The sequence below is a fragment of the Ruditapes philippinarum genome, unplaced genomic scaffold (assembly GCF_026571515.1).
Source record: "Ruditapes philippinarum isolate M1 unplaced genomic scaffold, ASM2657151v2 ctg8_1_1_1_1, whole genome shotgun sequence".
NCBI lineage: Eukaryota > Metazoa > Mollusca > Bivalvia > Venerida > Veneridae > Ruditapes > Ruditapes philippinarum.
Window position 1 is genome coordinate 533,434 of NW_026856049.1, and position 15,238 is coordinate 548,671.

Genomic DNA, 15,238 nt, shown 5'->3' on the forward strand with positions numbered 1-15,238 from the left:
AGTTTTTACCTACAAGGTCAAAGTGACCTTGCCCTTTGACCCCTTAACCCAATATCAATAGGGTCATCTACTGATCATGGGCCCAATAATTCATACCAAGTTTGAAAGTTCCTAGGCCTAAGGGTTCTTTTAGTTATTGATCGGAAACCGTTTTTTACCTAAGAGGTCAATGTGACCTTGACCTTTGACCCCTTGACCCCAAAATCAATAGGGGTCATCTACTGATCATGACCAATCACCATATCAAGTTTGAAGTCCCTAGGCCTAAGGGTTCTTTCGTTATTGATCGGAAACCGTTTTTACCTACAAAGTCAATTTGAACCTTGACCTTTGACCCCTTAAACCCAAAAATCAATAGGGGTCATCGGCTGGTCATGACCAATCACCATACCAAGTTTGAAGTTCCTAGGCCTAAGGGTTCTTTCGTTATTGATCGGAAATCGTTTTTACCTACAAGGTCAATGTGACCTGACCTTTGACCCCTTAACCCAAATCAATAGGGGTCATCTGCTGGTCATGACCAAATCACCATACCAAGTTTAAAAGTTCCAAGGCCTAAGGGTTCTTTTGTTATTGATCAGAAACCGTTTTTACCCAAGAGGTCAAATGTGACCTTGACCTTTGACCCTTGACCCTAAAATCAATAGGGGTCATCTAACTGATCATGACCAATCACCATACCAAGTTTGAAGTTCCTAGGCCTTAAAGTTCTTTAGTTATTGATCGGAAACCGTTATTGCTTACAAGGTCAATGTGACCTTGACCTTTGACCCCCTTTGACCCAAAATCAATAGGGGTCATCTACTGATCATGACCAATCACCACATACTAAGTTTGAAGTTCCTAGGCCTTAAAGTTCTTTAGTTATTGATCGGAAACCGTTTTTGCTTACAAGGTCAATGTTGACCTTGACCTTTGACCCCAAAATCAATAGGGATCATCTACTGATCATGACCAATCACCATATTCAAGTTTGAAGTTCCTAGGCCTTAAGGTTCTTTAGTTATTGATCGGAAACCGTTTTGCTTACAAGGTCAATGTGACTTGACTTTGACCCCAAAATCAAATAGGGATCATCTACTGATCATGGACCAAAATCACCATATCAAGTTTGAAAGTTCCTAGGCCTTAAGGTTCTTTAGTTTATTTGATCGGAAACAGTTTTTGCTTACAAGGTCAATGTGACCTCGACCTTTGACCCCTTGACCCCAAAAAATCAAGTAGGGGTCATCTACTGGTCATGAACCAATCACCATACCAAGTTTGAAGTTCCTAGGCCTTAAGGTTCTTTAGTTATCACTCGGAAACCATTTGGTCTACGGACCGACAGACCGACAAGTGCAAAGCAATATACCCCCTTTTCTTCGAAATGGGGGCATAATAATGTGTTACAATGCTGTAATTTTAAGTCTGTGTTAAAATGATTGAAATCTAATTGTGATAATATGTAACTGAAAGTTTTATTTGCACTGGATAAAGGCTCTCTATGTCATGCCATCAACACTGGGGACCATGATGAAAATAAGAGTCTCTCTTTTTTATGCTATCCTTGGTGTCGGTGTGCCTGTCATGGCTTATTCATTCTTATGTATGTTATATATTTGTACATGTACATGTTGTTTTAAATGTCCTATTAAAAAAATGACTAGCATTAAAGTGATTAATTTAAGAAACACACATCTTAAATATAATCAAGAGGGCCATGATGGCCTAATATCACTCACCTGATTTTAAGGCTCTTAATGACAAGGAACAATAGGAACAAGAGGGCCACAATGGCCCTGAAATCGCTCACCTGTATATAGGCCCTTGGGACAGGGCTAATTTTAACCCAGGGGCTTTTTTTTAACCAATTGGTAAACACCCATTAGAAGAAGTTTCATGATAAGTATCTTAGCTCTAGCTCTTTCGGGTTTTTAACCTTTTCCCTGATACAGCCCCCTTAATTTACTGCTTTACACCCCATAATACAGTAGCCAGATAGATAATCAATAATCAATATCCTACTGATAAGGAGTCACACACTATCTCCATATAGGGTATGATAAATTATAGGTAAAATTGGTCAAATTAGATACCTATATACTTTAACTGGAAAATAAAGTATTAAGTTGTGTTTTGACAAATTTTGTATCAATAAAAAGTTTGTAGAAGAATTGAAATACCTTTCCAATGGTATAAATATCATATTTGTTGGGTTTTATACAAATATGTCTACATGAGTTATAAGTAATAAACTATATACTTGATGGTGTTTTTTTCTCCATTGTTCAGATAAATTAGGCTACTTATGTGTTTAACTAATGTGAAATGGTTTAATTACAAAGTTTGACAATATATATGTCAATGTAAGATTTGTAGAGATTTGAATTATCTTTCCAGTGGTATAAATTTTATATTTGTGGGCTTTATAACAGTATAATTACAGTAGTTATAAACAATAAAAATGATGTATAATTTTTCTCTCATTAGGGAAATATGGCTAATTTTATTAATTAATTTTTTTGGTTTATGCAGCATTCATTTTAGTGAAATAAATAACAACAAGTTCATTTTTTACCTTTTTTTATACCAGTAAAAGAAATCTCACTTTGTTTTTTTTTATTTATTTTATCAGTTTTTTTTTTATAATTTATTTCATAATAGTAACTGTCATTTCAGTAATACATGTATATAACTGTTGAATGAAATATTTCAGAATATCTGCTGTCATGGTCATATATTTTCTTCATGAATTATGAATTTAAAAATTAAATTTTATCATTTATAGATCTAATTTAGATCAAATGATGATAAAGGAAAGACATCCTCGAGTTCCACGGCCTTTTCGGCATTTTCATGTTGCCGACATCAAAGATGATAATATGGGAATATGATTTTATCATGTCGTATAATACACGGCCCCATGCTGTGTCTGTTATGAAAACAATAGCGCACATGAAAGAATTTAAACTAATAAACATTTCTTTTTCGGTCATTTTCTTAAAAAAATCGCCGCTGCTACCGGAAATATTTTATTGCAGGGGCCAGAGAGATACCCCTAGTCAGGACGTTAATTAATCCGTGTATATACACATGTCAGCTATCATAAACCAAAACAAACATCAAATCCATTATACCATGCCTGGCACGTGAACGACCCGTGATCATATAAATACTATTTATTCATTAGATGCTATTTTTAGACACTTTTGTTCCTGTCTTACGATACGTTCTATATTTATTTCATTGACCCGCGCACTCATTAACTGCGTGACGTAAGGAAAACCCCTCACCTGGTTGGTTGCTAATTATACAAAAACTTTAAATAGTAACACCATAATTTTATGCACGGAATCCCCTCATGAAATGTTGATCTTTACGATAACACAATTTACAGGTCTATTTTCCGGGAAAATTGTTGATTTTTGGGCAGGTAAATATTGAAGTCGGCGAAAGTCGCTTCCATTGAGATCATGCATGTCGGCGATTCTCGCTTACATGCGGTAATCGATAAAGCCGTCGATTCTCGCTTCTATCAGGGAATGGTAAAAGACGGCGATTCTCGCTTCTATAAGGGAAAAGGTTAAAAGAAGATTTTTTAAGTTTTTACTATAGACATATAAGGAAAATCAGACCCCCGGGGTGGGGCCAATTTAACCCTGGGGCTTTTATTTGAACAAATTTGGTAGACACTCACAAAAAGATGTTTCATGCTTAATATCTAAGCTCTAGCTCTATGGGTTACTAAAAAAAAGATTTTTTAAGATTTTACTATATACATATAAGGAAAAGGAATGACCCCCAAGGATGGGGCCAATTTTGACCCATGGGCTTTTATTTGAACAAACTTGATAGACACTCACTAGAGGATGTTTCATGACAAATATCTAAGCTCTACCTCTTTGGGTTTTTTAAAAGAAGATATTTTAAGTTTTTTCTTTTGGTTGCCATGGCAACCAGAGTATTGTATGGAATTAAATTCTTTGAACAATTTTCAAAGGTGACCACAAAAGGACCATTCCTGTGAAGTTTGGATGAAATTGGCTAAGCAGTTTATGAGATGTTGTTTAAAGTAAAAGTTTACGAATGCCGGACGAAAAGTGATCACAAAAGCTCACCATGTCACTTTGTGACAGGTGAGCAAAAAATTAACAATAAAATTTTAATCATATTAAACTGATATCATAACATTCATATCTGCACCTGAAATAGTGCAAATGTAAACAAAGTATTTCCATACTTGAGCTGTGTCCCATAGTTTCTGACCCCAAGAATAATGACCAATATTCAAAGTTAGGCTAGAAATCATTGCATCAATCCTTCTGACATATTTCCAAGATATCTGGGCTGGCAATGTTACATCAAGTGCATAAACATGTTTTTTTTTCTCCAATTTTGGGCTGTGTGACCTAGTTTTTTTACCCCAGATGATCCATATTAAAAAAAATGAGCTAGAAGTTACCTAAACAATCTTTCTGGCAAATTGTCTGGATATTTGGGCTTAAAATGTTTCCTCTAGTGATATCAAGGTTTTCCAATATTTTGTCTGTGTGACCTAGTTTTTGACCCAAGATGACCCATATTCAAACTTGAGATCGAAATCATTCAAAGAACCTTTCTGACCAATTTCCAGGATATGGCAGCTACCAGCAGAAAACCTGGCAGGTACAATCAGAAAACCTGGCAGCTGAAAAGCAGAAAACCTAGCTGTTACAATCAGAAAAAACAAGAGCCACCGCAGGGCGGGGGCCATGCTCGACTTTTTACTTTTTCTAAACGCAAACATAGAAAGGTTTGAACATATCTTAACTTTCCTTTTTATAAATTTAGTTGGTCTGTCTTGTCACATTAGTTTTGTTTATATATTTTGTATATATATGAATAGAAACATTACGCAATTTCTAAAAATAGCAACATTACGCAATTTCTAAAAATAGCAACATGACGCAATTTCTAAAAATAGAAACAATGACGCAATTTCTAAAAATAGAAACAATGACGCAATTTCTAAAAATAGAAACAATGACGCAATTTCTATAAATAGCAACAATGACGCAATTTCTATAAATAGCAACAATGACGCAATTTCTATAAATAGCAACAATGACGCAATTTCTAAAAATAGCAACAATGACGCAATTTCTAAAAATAGAAACAATGACGCAATTTCTAAAAATAGAAACAATGACGCAATTTCTAAAAATAGAAACAATGACGCAATTTCTATAAATAGCAACAATGACGCAATTTCTAAAAATAGAAACAATGACGCAATTTCTAAAAATAGAAACAATGACGCAATTTCTAAAAATAGCAACAATGACACAATTTCTAAAAATAGCAACAATGACGCAATTCTATAAATAGAAACAATGACGCAATTCTTGTTGTTGTTGTAAATATATATATATATACACACACACACACACACCAATAAATATATAATTATGGTCATTTAATGCACAAATCTGAGAAAATTCAGTAATTTAAACTTCAAGGTCAAGGTCATTAAAGAGCCCAAGCAAATTTGGGTTTGATAAACAACGAGGTCTGGTCCTTAAGAATGTTCTGTTATAATATGAAGTTGATCCCTTCAATAATAGCAAAGTTACAGTCAGTTACCGCCAAAACAATGAAAATTTCAATAATTTGACCTTCAAATACAATGTCATTAATGAGTGAAGGTCAAGGTCTTTCGGTATATTTTTAACAGTTATCTTTGAAGATTATTATGTTCAAGTTTCAAGACAATCCATTCAAAAATAACAAAGTTACAGCCAATAATAGCCAAAAAAATGAAAATTTCAATAATTTGACCTTCAAAGTCAAGGTCATTTATGAGTGAAGGTCAAGGTATGTCTAGTTATTTTTAAGGGATATCCCTGAAGATAATTATGTTCAAGTTTGAAGACAATCCATTCAAAAATAACAAAGTTACAGCCAATAATAGCCAAAAAAATGAAAATTTCAATAATTTGACCTTCAAAGTCAAGGTCATTTATGAGTGAAGGTCAAGGTCTGGCGGGTTATTTTTAAGGGATATCCTTGAAGATTATTATGTTCAAGTTTGAAGACAATCCATTCAAAAATAACAAAGTTACAGCCAATTGGACTTTTAACCTTGAAGGTCAAGGTCATTTATGGATGAAGGTCAAGGTTAGTGTGGTCTACTGAAAGGTCTTGTCCCAAGGGTTGTTGTGGCCAAGTATGAAGACAATACACCAAGAAATAAACAAGAGGGCCATGATGGCCCTGGGGTCGCTCACCTGAACATAGGCCCCCAGGGCCGGGCCAGTTTAAACCAAAGGGCATTTATTTGAACAAACTTGGAAGACACCCATTAGAAGATTTCATGATGTTAAGTTTTTACTATACACAAATAATGAATAACAATGACTTTTGCCCCCCCCCCCCCCTCTCCCTGGCAGGGCCAATTTTGACCCAAGGGCTTTTATTTGAACAAACTTGGTAAACATCCATTAGAACATGTTTCATGCTAAATATCTTAGCTCTAGCTCTTTTGGTTCTTTAATAGAAGATTTTTAACTTTTTACTCTATGTATATAGGGAAAATCAATAACCCCTGGGACAGGGCCAATTTTGACCCCAGGGCTTTTATTTGAACAAATTTGGTAGACACCCATTAGAACATGTTTCATGCTAAATATCTTAGCTCTAGCTCTTTGGGTTCTTTAAAAGAATTTTTTTAAAGTTTTTACTATATGCATATAGGGAAAATCAATGACCCCCTGGGGCGGGGCCAATTTTGACCCCAGGTCTTTTATTTGAACAAACTTGGTAGACACTGATAAGAAGATGTTTCATGCTTAATATCTTAGGTCTAGCTCTTTGGGTTCTTTAAGAGAAGATTTTTTTAAGTTTTTACTATATGCATATAGGGAAAATCAATGCCCCCCTGGGGCTTGGCCAATTTTGACCCCAGGGCTTTTATTTGAACAAACTTGGTAGACATCCATTAGAACATGTTTTACGCCAAATATCTAAGCTCTAAGCTCTTTGGGTTTTTTAGAAGAAGATTTTTTAAGTTTTTACTATATACATATAGGGAAAATCAATGACCCCCTGGGGCGGGGCCAATTTTGACCCCAGGGCTTTTATTTGAACAATCTTGGTAGACACTTATTAGAAGATGTTTCATGCTTAATATCTTAGGTCTAGCTCTTTGGGTTCTTTAAAAGAAGATTTTTTTAAGTTTTTACTATATGCATATAGGGAAAATCAATGACCCCCTGGGGCGGGGCCAATTTTGACCCCAGGGCTTTTATTTGAACAATCTTGGTAGACACTTATTAGAAGATGTTTCATGCTTAATATCTTAGGTCTAGCTCTTTGGGTTCTTTAAAAGAAGATTTTTTTAAGTTTTTACTATATGCATATAGGAAAAATCAATGACCCCCTGGGGCGGGGCCAATTTTGACCCCAGGGCTTTTATTTGAACAATCTTGGTAGACACTTATTAGAAGATGTTTCATGCTTAATATCTTAGGTCTAGCTCTTTTGGTTCTTTAAAAGAAGATTTTTTTAAGTTTTTACTATATGCATATAGGGAAAATCAATGACCCCCTGGGGCGGGGCCAATTTTGACCCCAGGGCTTTTATTTGAACAAACTTGGTAGACATCCATTAGAACATGTTTTATGCCAAATATCTAAGCTCTAGCTCTTTGGGTTTTTTAGAAGAAGATTTTTTTAAGTTTTTACTATATGCATATAAGGAAAATCAATGACCCCCTGGGGCGGGGCCAATTTTGACCCCAGGGCTTTTATTTGAACAATCTTGGTAGACACTCATTAGAAGATGTTTCATGCTTAATATCTTAGGTCTAGCTCTTTGGGTTCTTTAAAAGAAGATTATTTTAAGTTTTTACTATATGCATATAGGGAAAATCAATGACCCCCTGGGGCGGGGCCAATTTTGACCCCAGGGTTTTTATTTGAACAATCTTGGTAGACACTCACTAGAAGATGTTTCATACCAAATATCTAAGCTCTAGCTCTTTGGGTTTTCTAGAAGAAGATGTTTAAAGTTTTTTCTTTTGGTTGCCATGGCAACCAGAGTTCTGCATGGAATGGAATTCTTTGAACAACTTTGTTAGGGCTTCACACAAGGAACATCCCTGTGAAGTTTCATTATGATCTGCCTTATGATTTCAGAGGAGATGTCGTTTGAAAAGTGTGAACGGACAACGGACGACGTACGACGGACACCGGACGACGGACGAAGAGTGATCCTAATAGCTCACCCTGAGCATATGCTCAGGTGAGCTAAAAAGTTATGATCCAGGTACAAGTTTGCGGACGGGAACGGCAACGGCAAAGGCAACGCCGACCTGACTATAACAATACCTCTACTTTTTTTTTCAAAAAAAAAAAAGTCGAGCTAACTAGCAACTATTGGCTGAAAGCATTGGAACTACAATCAGAAAATCTTAGAGCTACTGGCTGAAAACCTTGCAGCTACAAGCAAAATACCTGGCAGCTGCAATAAAATGTTCAAAGTTTGTGACAAAATTAAGGTTGATTAAGAAATAGATATACTTTGGACTCTTTTCACTATCGACTCTTTTCACAATCATTTTATTATCTGAAAAAATTTTCATCTTAAAAATGCATCACAAATAAAGACCGTCTATGGCATCGATGTTAATTTTGGAAAGTGATAAATTGTCTCTGTATGTTGACATTTCCTCTAGCAATGCCCAGGAACAACAATATCCATGCAAAGGAATATTAATACATACATATTTAATGCCAGTTAAGCAATTCAGAACAAAACGCAATATTGTTATTGGCATTTTAAAGAAATACTTAAAATATCATTTGTGAGCATTTAAATTTTTTTTATTAAGTTTTGTACATTTTTTTTGAAGAAATATTAAAAAACTTGATTTGAGCATTTTATATAATTATGAAAACACCAAAAGTTAAACTAAATTTTGTTTCAAAGAAGCAAAATTTCTTTACCTTGCAAGAATAATACAAGAGCCGGTTGAAACGGGGGATGCTCCCAAAATAGATTTTGGACACAGAGAAAATACTTCTTGTTGATATCTCTTGTAGTTTAAGAGTTATGTCAGGGACAAAGTCCAAAGAGTAACTAGAACTCCGTGAGTCGGATGTGTCGCCTTGTGAACAATATAGTTAAGGAGAAATAGCCAGGACAAAAATGAAATATGAAAATTAACAAAATGCAATAACTCAAAAAATAAGAATTTCAGAGCAGCAGTTTTTGTGCACTGCACTTCTTATCAATAAGATCTATCATCCTATTTAGTTTCAAGTCTATAGCTTTTATAATTTATGAGAAATGGCCTGGACAAAAATAAAGTATGAAAATTAATAAAGGGTAATATCTCAAAAATAAGAAGTGCAGAGTACCAGTTCTTGTACACTGCACTTTTTCTTAATGCGATCTATCATCCTATGAAGTTTAAAGACCATAGCTTTTATACTTTAGTAGAAATGGCCTGGACAAAAATAAAGAATGAAAATTAACAAAGGGCAAAAACTCAAAAATTAAGAAATGCAGAGTACCGGTTCATGTGCACTGCACTTCGGGTCATTATAAGAAGCATGCATACCAAGTATGAAGTCAATCCAACTTATAATGACTGACTTATGCTCCGGACAAGCTTAAGGGGAAGCCAACAACGACGCGGACGACGACAAAAGTAACCCCTATATGGCGCCTTTTTCAAGGCGACACAAAAATGAACAAAGTACAAAAACTCAAAAATAAGGCAAGGCAGTTACGATTCTTTTGCACTGCTCTATCAAGCTATAATGTTTCTTGTTGACACCTCTTGTAGTTTCAGAGTCATGTCCATTACAAGGAAAGTGGGCGGACCTACATCTGGACAGACAGATAAAGCGGCAAATATATGCTTTCCCTTTGGGGAGCATAAAAAACTATCTGCAGAAGTTAAATTCCCTGGTCAGTACACTAGCATAATGTGACATAGGAGCATTTTATTATAAAATATCTCATTTAATTGTAGATGAAACATAAAGACTTATTTATAACATCAATACACAATCATAGGGTCCAAGACAGACTCCCTTAGCGAATTTATAAACTGAATTACATATTCATATTATTCATCTTTATGCAATAAAACATATCATCTAGAAAAATACTTGCTTACATCATTTGTTCAAATTAACAAAAAAATATCATTGTCTAGACTTTACTATATACATATAAGGAAAACTTAAACTTGAGAGAGGTACAAACTGTTTCATATGCATTTTTTTCTACCTTACAGTATTAACTTTTTAAACATTTCAGACTGTCAATTGTCTTGTTCCATTAAAACATTTCTTATTCACCTATAAAAACAAGATGACCATGATGGCACTTTTATTGCTCACCTGAATGATGACTGTAACTCATGTAACATTGAAAAACAAGGTTTTTTTTTTTGCTCTTTGCCTTAAACCATTTAGGTAGGAGATTTTATGAAACATGGCCATGATGAAAGAAACAACAATAATGTGAAGGATTCCTGGCATTCCTGAAGGAACACACTGCAGAAATCAAACTAGTATCTCCAGGGAGTAAAATCAATGAGCATAATTGACCATTATAGTATTACTCATAGTCAGTAATTGTTTATTGTCTACATTAACATAATTATATGCTTATTTTAAATACTTGTTTCAAAATGTCATTTCTGTAAGTTAATTTGTAGTTGTATGATAATTTTGACATTCAGCTTATCATTATTATTTCCTTTAATACTTTACATATATGAATATGTTTTTCTTTAGAAATAGTTTATTAGTCCATATGTAGTAATAATGACAGCATTAAAAGGAACAAAGGCCACCGCCAGGCAGGGACCACACATTATTTTTTTTACTTTTGAAGCTAAAGCACATTGAAACTAGAACTGTGTCCAAAGGACACGGATGCCCCCACTGACAACATATATATGCTATATAGTGAAAAAATCAACAAAGGGCCATAATTCTGTTTAATTTGGTCGCAGCAAAAATTCCTCCCTTTACTACAATCTACACATTAAGGTTGTTCATCCCTGGAAGTTTAGGCAAAATCTGACATCAGGTTTAAGAGGAGTTGCGTTCACAAGATTTTGGGATGTACAGACGTACGGACGGACAGACAGACGTACGGACAAGTGAAATGCTATATGCTCCCCACTTTGTGGGGGCATAAAAAGAATATTGTAGTAAAGAATACTCCTAGAAAACATTACTGTTTTGAACAAATTATAATCCAAATTTCCTATTTGACCTTGACCCTCAAGGTCAATACAAGTTATGGTCATATCAGAATAGTTCAACATGTTGGTTTTGTTATATGTATTTGTTTGTCTAGGTATAAATTAAATCCATAAATAAAGTTTTGACAATCTAAGCTTAATTCAATATATGACCTTGACAGTCATTGTCATATACAGGTCAAGGTCATATCTGAATAACTTTACATGAACTTTACATAAATAACAAAAATATAAGCCAATTACAGAAAAAACAAGCAAAATTCAATAATTTGACCTTCAAGGTCAATGATAAGTGAAGGTCATAATCAATCTGCTCTATATAAAGGTCTTATTGTAGCGATTATTGTGTTATTAAGTATGAAGACAATCCATTCATAAATATGTGAAATTCAAATTTTTGACCTTGGAGGTCAAGGTCATTTCAGAGTGATGGTCAAGTTCAGTCTGGTCAACTGGAAGGTCTTGTCTAAAGGGTTGTTGTGTCCAAGTATGAATGCAATCCATCAAGAAATAAAAAATAATGACCAACATTAAGTTTTGGACAGCAACAACAACATAACTGTAGCAATAGGAATTTCCTTTTTCTGGCAGTATATATTTTTTTTTGATATTTCTTTTCTGTACGAAATCTGCTGTGGTCATAGTATTATTTTTACAATAGGTTTATCTCTTAGATTTGGTTTGCTAAATTGCTAATCATGGTCATGCAACTACATAGTTAGGTGAAGAAGCAGGCGCTTGTTTTGGTTGAGTCTATTATGTTTTGTTTAGGGGACACAAATTTACAATTTATATGCATTTATTTTTTTCCAATGATTGTTATTATCTTAAATGCTTCTGGGATTGTTGTTTTATCAATTCATTTGTAAATAAGATTGTTATATGTCTATTAACGGAATAATTTTAATGAACACGAAATTAGTTCACACCTACATGTGTATTGGTAACGTGATGGTTTAAGCCAATGAAAACACGTCAATATTATTATACTCAGGCAGAAAAAAGTGTGCAAAGAGTAAATCGATAATCTTTATGTAGCCAGCAAACTTTGAATTGCAAGTATTTTTTCATATATTTTTGGCAGGATAAACTGTCCGAGGAGGGCCAGGCATTTTCGTATCGTAAAATGGCTGCCATTTACAGTATCAAGTGATTATCCTAAGCACCACCGCGACTTAGCGCGGGAATTTTAATTATAGCTAACCTCGGTATTTTTCATATTTTATTGTAATAAATATTTACAAACTGTGTCTTTCGTTTTTTTTTATCAATATATAACCAATAATGATGTTAATATGAATAAATAATCATAAGTCAAATCTGTGAAATTCTACCTTAAGTGTATTAAAAAGGTTTTTAATTTCCTGTAATTTTATTTTGTGATTATGCTTCAAAGCAGTCAATTGACCGTGAATTTTCTTTTCATATTATGATTTCCTTGAAATCATTTTTCTCATCTGAAGGCATGCAACTTTAATATGGTGGTACATTAATTACATTCCATGAAAATGTTTAAAGATATAAAATATCTCATGACATGTTTTTTCATTTTACATTACACCTTAAATTCAGCAAACATAAAGTCTTCACAAAAAGTAGTATGCAATCGTACCTTTATTACATACGAATGTATGTAATATTTTTCTTGTTTATTTTGTTATATGCCAAATTCTACTTGGAAAATGTTTAAACCAAACATTTTCTACAAAAAAATATCAAGCAATGTATAATCATATAAGTTACCATGAAATCATCAATTGTGATTTCTTATTGACAAAATGCAAATTGAAATTACCATGTTCTGCATAAATTGCAAAATATATCCCGTTATGCAATGCAAATAAACAAAAAGTGTTTAAGCAAACATACAAATCTATTACAATATCATAGGGACGTGGAAATGCAGATATATTACTGTTTACGCTTATTTAACTACGGTATAAGCTGTCTTCAAGGACAATTCAAAGGAATAAAGAAGAATGGCCGATAATAATCACTTAACAAGAGGATCATAATGGCCCTTTATGCCATAGATGAAGCCTTGTTTGCTCACCTTAGGTCCATTTAATTCTTTAAAGCAGAAGTAGGTAATTGTGTAACAATTGGTCAGGTTTGTCATATCTAACCATTCATTATATATAACTTAAGCGGAGGCTCAAAAGGTAATGCTACATGCTAATTATCAAGGATTTGTAACAAATGTGATCCAAGTCTTCAACTTTTCTTTCCCTGGACCATCATTAATGTTACTTCTGTAGAGGTCCACCAGTCCATGTAACATGCAATACATGTAATTCCTGGGAAATTTAGTTTCTGAGAATCAGATTTAAATGCACTTTCTTATATAAATCTATGTAAACAAAGTGACCCTTGGGAAGGGTCAATTTTAACCACAGGGTAATGATTCAAAATACTTTTGTAGAGGACAACAAAAGATGCTTCACCCCCTCATGTATAAGTTCTTGTCATTCTAGTTTATTAGAAAAAATAGTTTAAATCTATTCTGTATATGTCTACATAAACTTAGTCTCCGCCAGGGATAAGGTGTTCAAGAGATGATTTATATAAATCATGTACAAGCGAGGTACCTGTATTACGCACAGTTAAATGGCTGCAAAGGAATGGTCAGCTGTGCAGTGTGCATACCTTCAGAAAATCTGAAAAAACTGCTACTTAGACGAATGTCTGTTTAGATCTGCGCAGTTGTTGAATTTATAGGGAAAGTGTTACAACACAAAACTTTCATCATATCATACAAGTAGTTCTAGTTTTATAATGTGACATGACTGGTACACTTTAGTAAATGTTGTTTCATGCCAGGAATCTGACAGTGTATTTTTATTTATATATATACAGAACTAACATGCTCATACATGTCAAGGTTTACCCTAATGCCTTGAACATTAATTTTATCCCAATTAACTTTTAACAAGAGGGCCATGATGGCCCAAAGTCGCTCACCTGTATATAGGCCCCCGGAGCGGGGCCAGTTTAAACCCCAGGGCTTTTATTTGAACAAACTTGGTTGACACCCATTAGAACATGTTTCATGCTAAACATCTAAGGTCTAGCTAATTGGGTTTTTTAAAAGAAGATTTTTAATGTATATATAACTTATATTATATGTATGTATATATATATATGTATGTATATATATATATATATATATATATATAATATATATATATATATACATACATATATATATATATATTTCATGTAATACACACACACCAAAAAATGCAATATATATATATATATATGTATGTATGTATGTATATTGTATATATAATATATATATATATAAATTACATATATATATATATATAATATGTATATATTATGTATATATATATATATATATAATATATATATATTATATGTATGTATATATAAATATGTATATATCTAAAAAAAAAAAAGTCGAGGCTAGATGAATGACCCCCGGGGCGGGGCCAATTTTGGAACCCCAGGCTCTTATTTGAATGAACATGGTAGACATCCATTAGGAACATGTTTCATGCTAAATATTTTAGCTCTAGCTCTTTGCATTCTTTAAAAAGAAATTTTTTTAAGTTTTTACTATTATGCATATAGGGAAAATCAATGACCCCCTGGGGCGGGGCCAATTTTGACCCAGGGCTTTTTTTTGAACAAACTTGGTAGACACCCATTAAGAAGATGTTTCATGCTAAATATCTTAGCTCTAGCTCTTTGGTTCTTTACAAAGAAGATTTTTTAAGTTTTTACTATATACATATAGGGAAAATCAATGACCCCCAGGGCGGGGCTGATTTTAATTCTAGGAACAAAATTTGAACGACTTTTGATTTTGGACCTATAGTATGATACCATAGACCAAATATCAAAGCTCTAGGCCATTTACTTTCAGACCAGAAGATTTTTCAAGTTTTCACTATATGTATATAATGAAAAATCAATGACCGCCCGAGGGCGGGGCCAATATTTGACCGAGGGCCATTATTTGAA

At 33.7% G+C, this 15,238-nt stretch overlaps 1 protein-coding gene across 1 annotated transcript in view; it reads right to left on the minus strand.

Moving 5' to 3' along the window:
* The window catches only part of LOC132745248 (FMRFamide receptor-like), a 108,007-nt gene that overhangs the window by 37,226 nt on the left and 55,543 nt on the right, over window positions 1–15,238 (minus strand). The gene's annotated exons all lie outside the window — the stretch shown is intronic.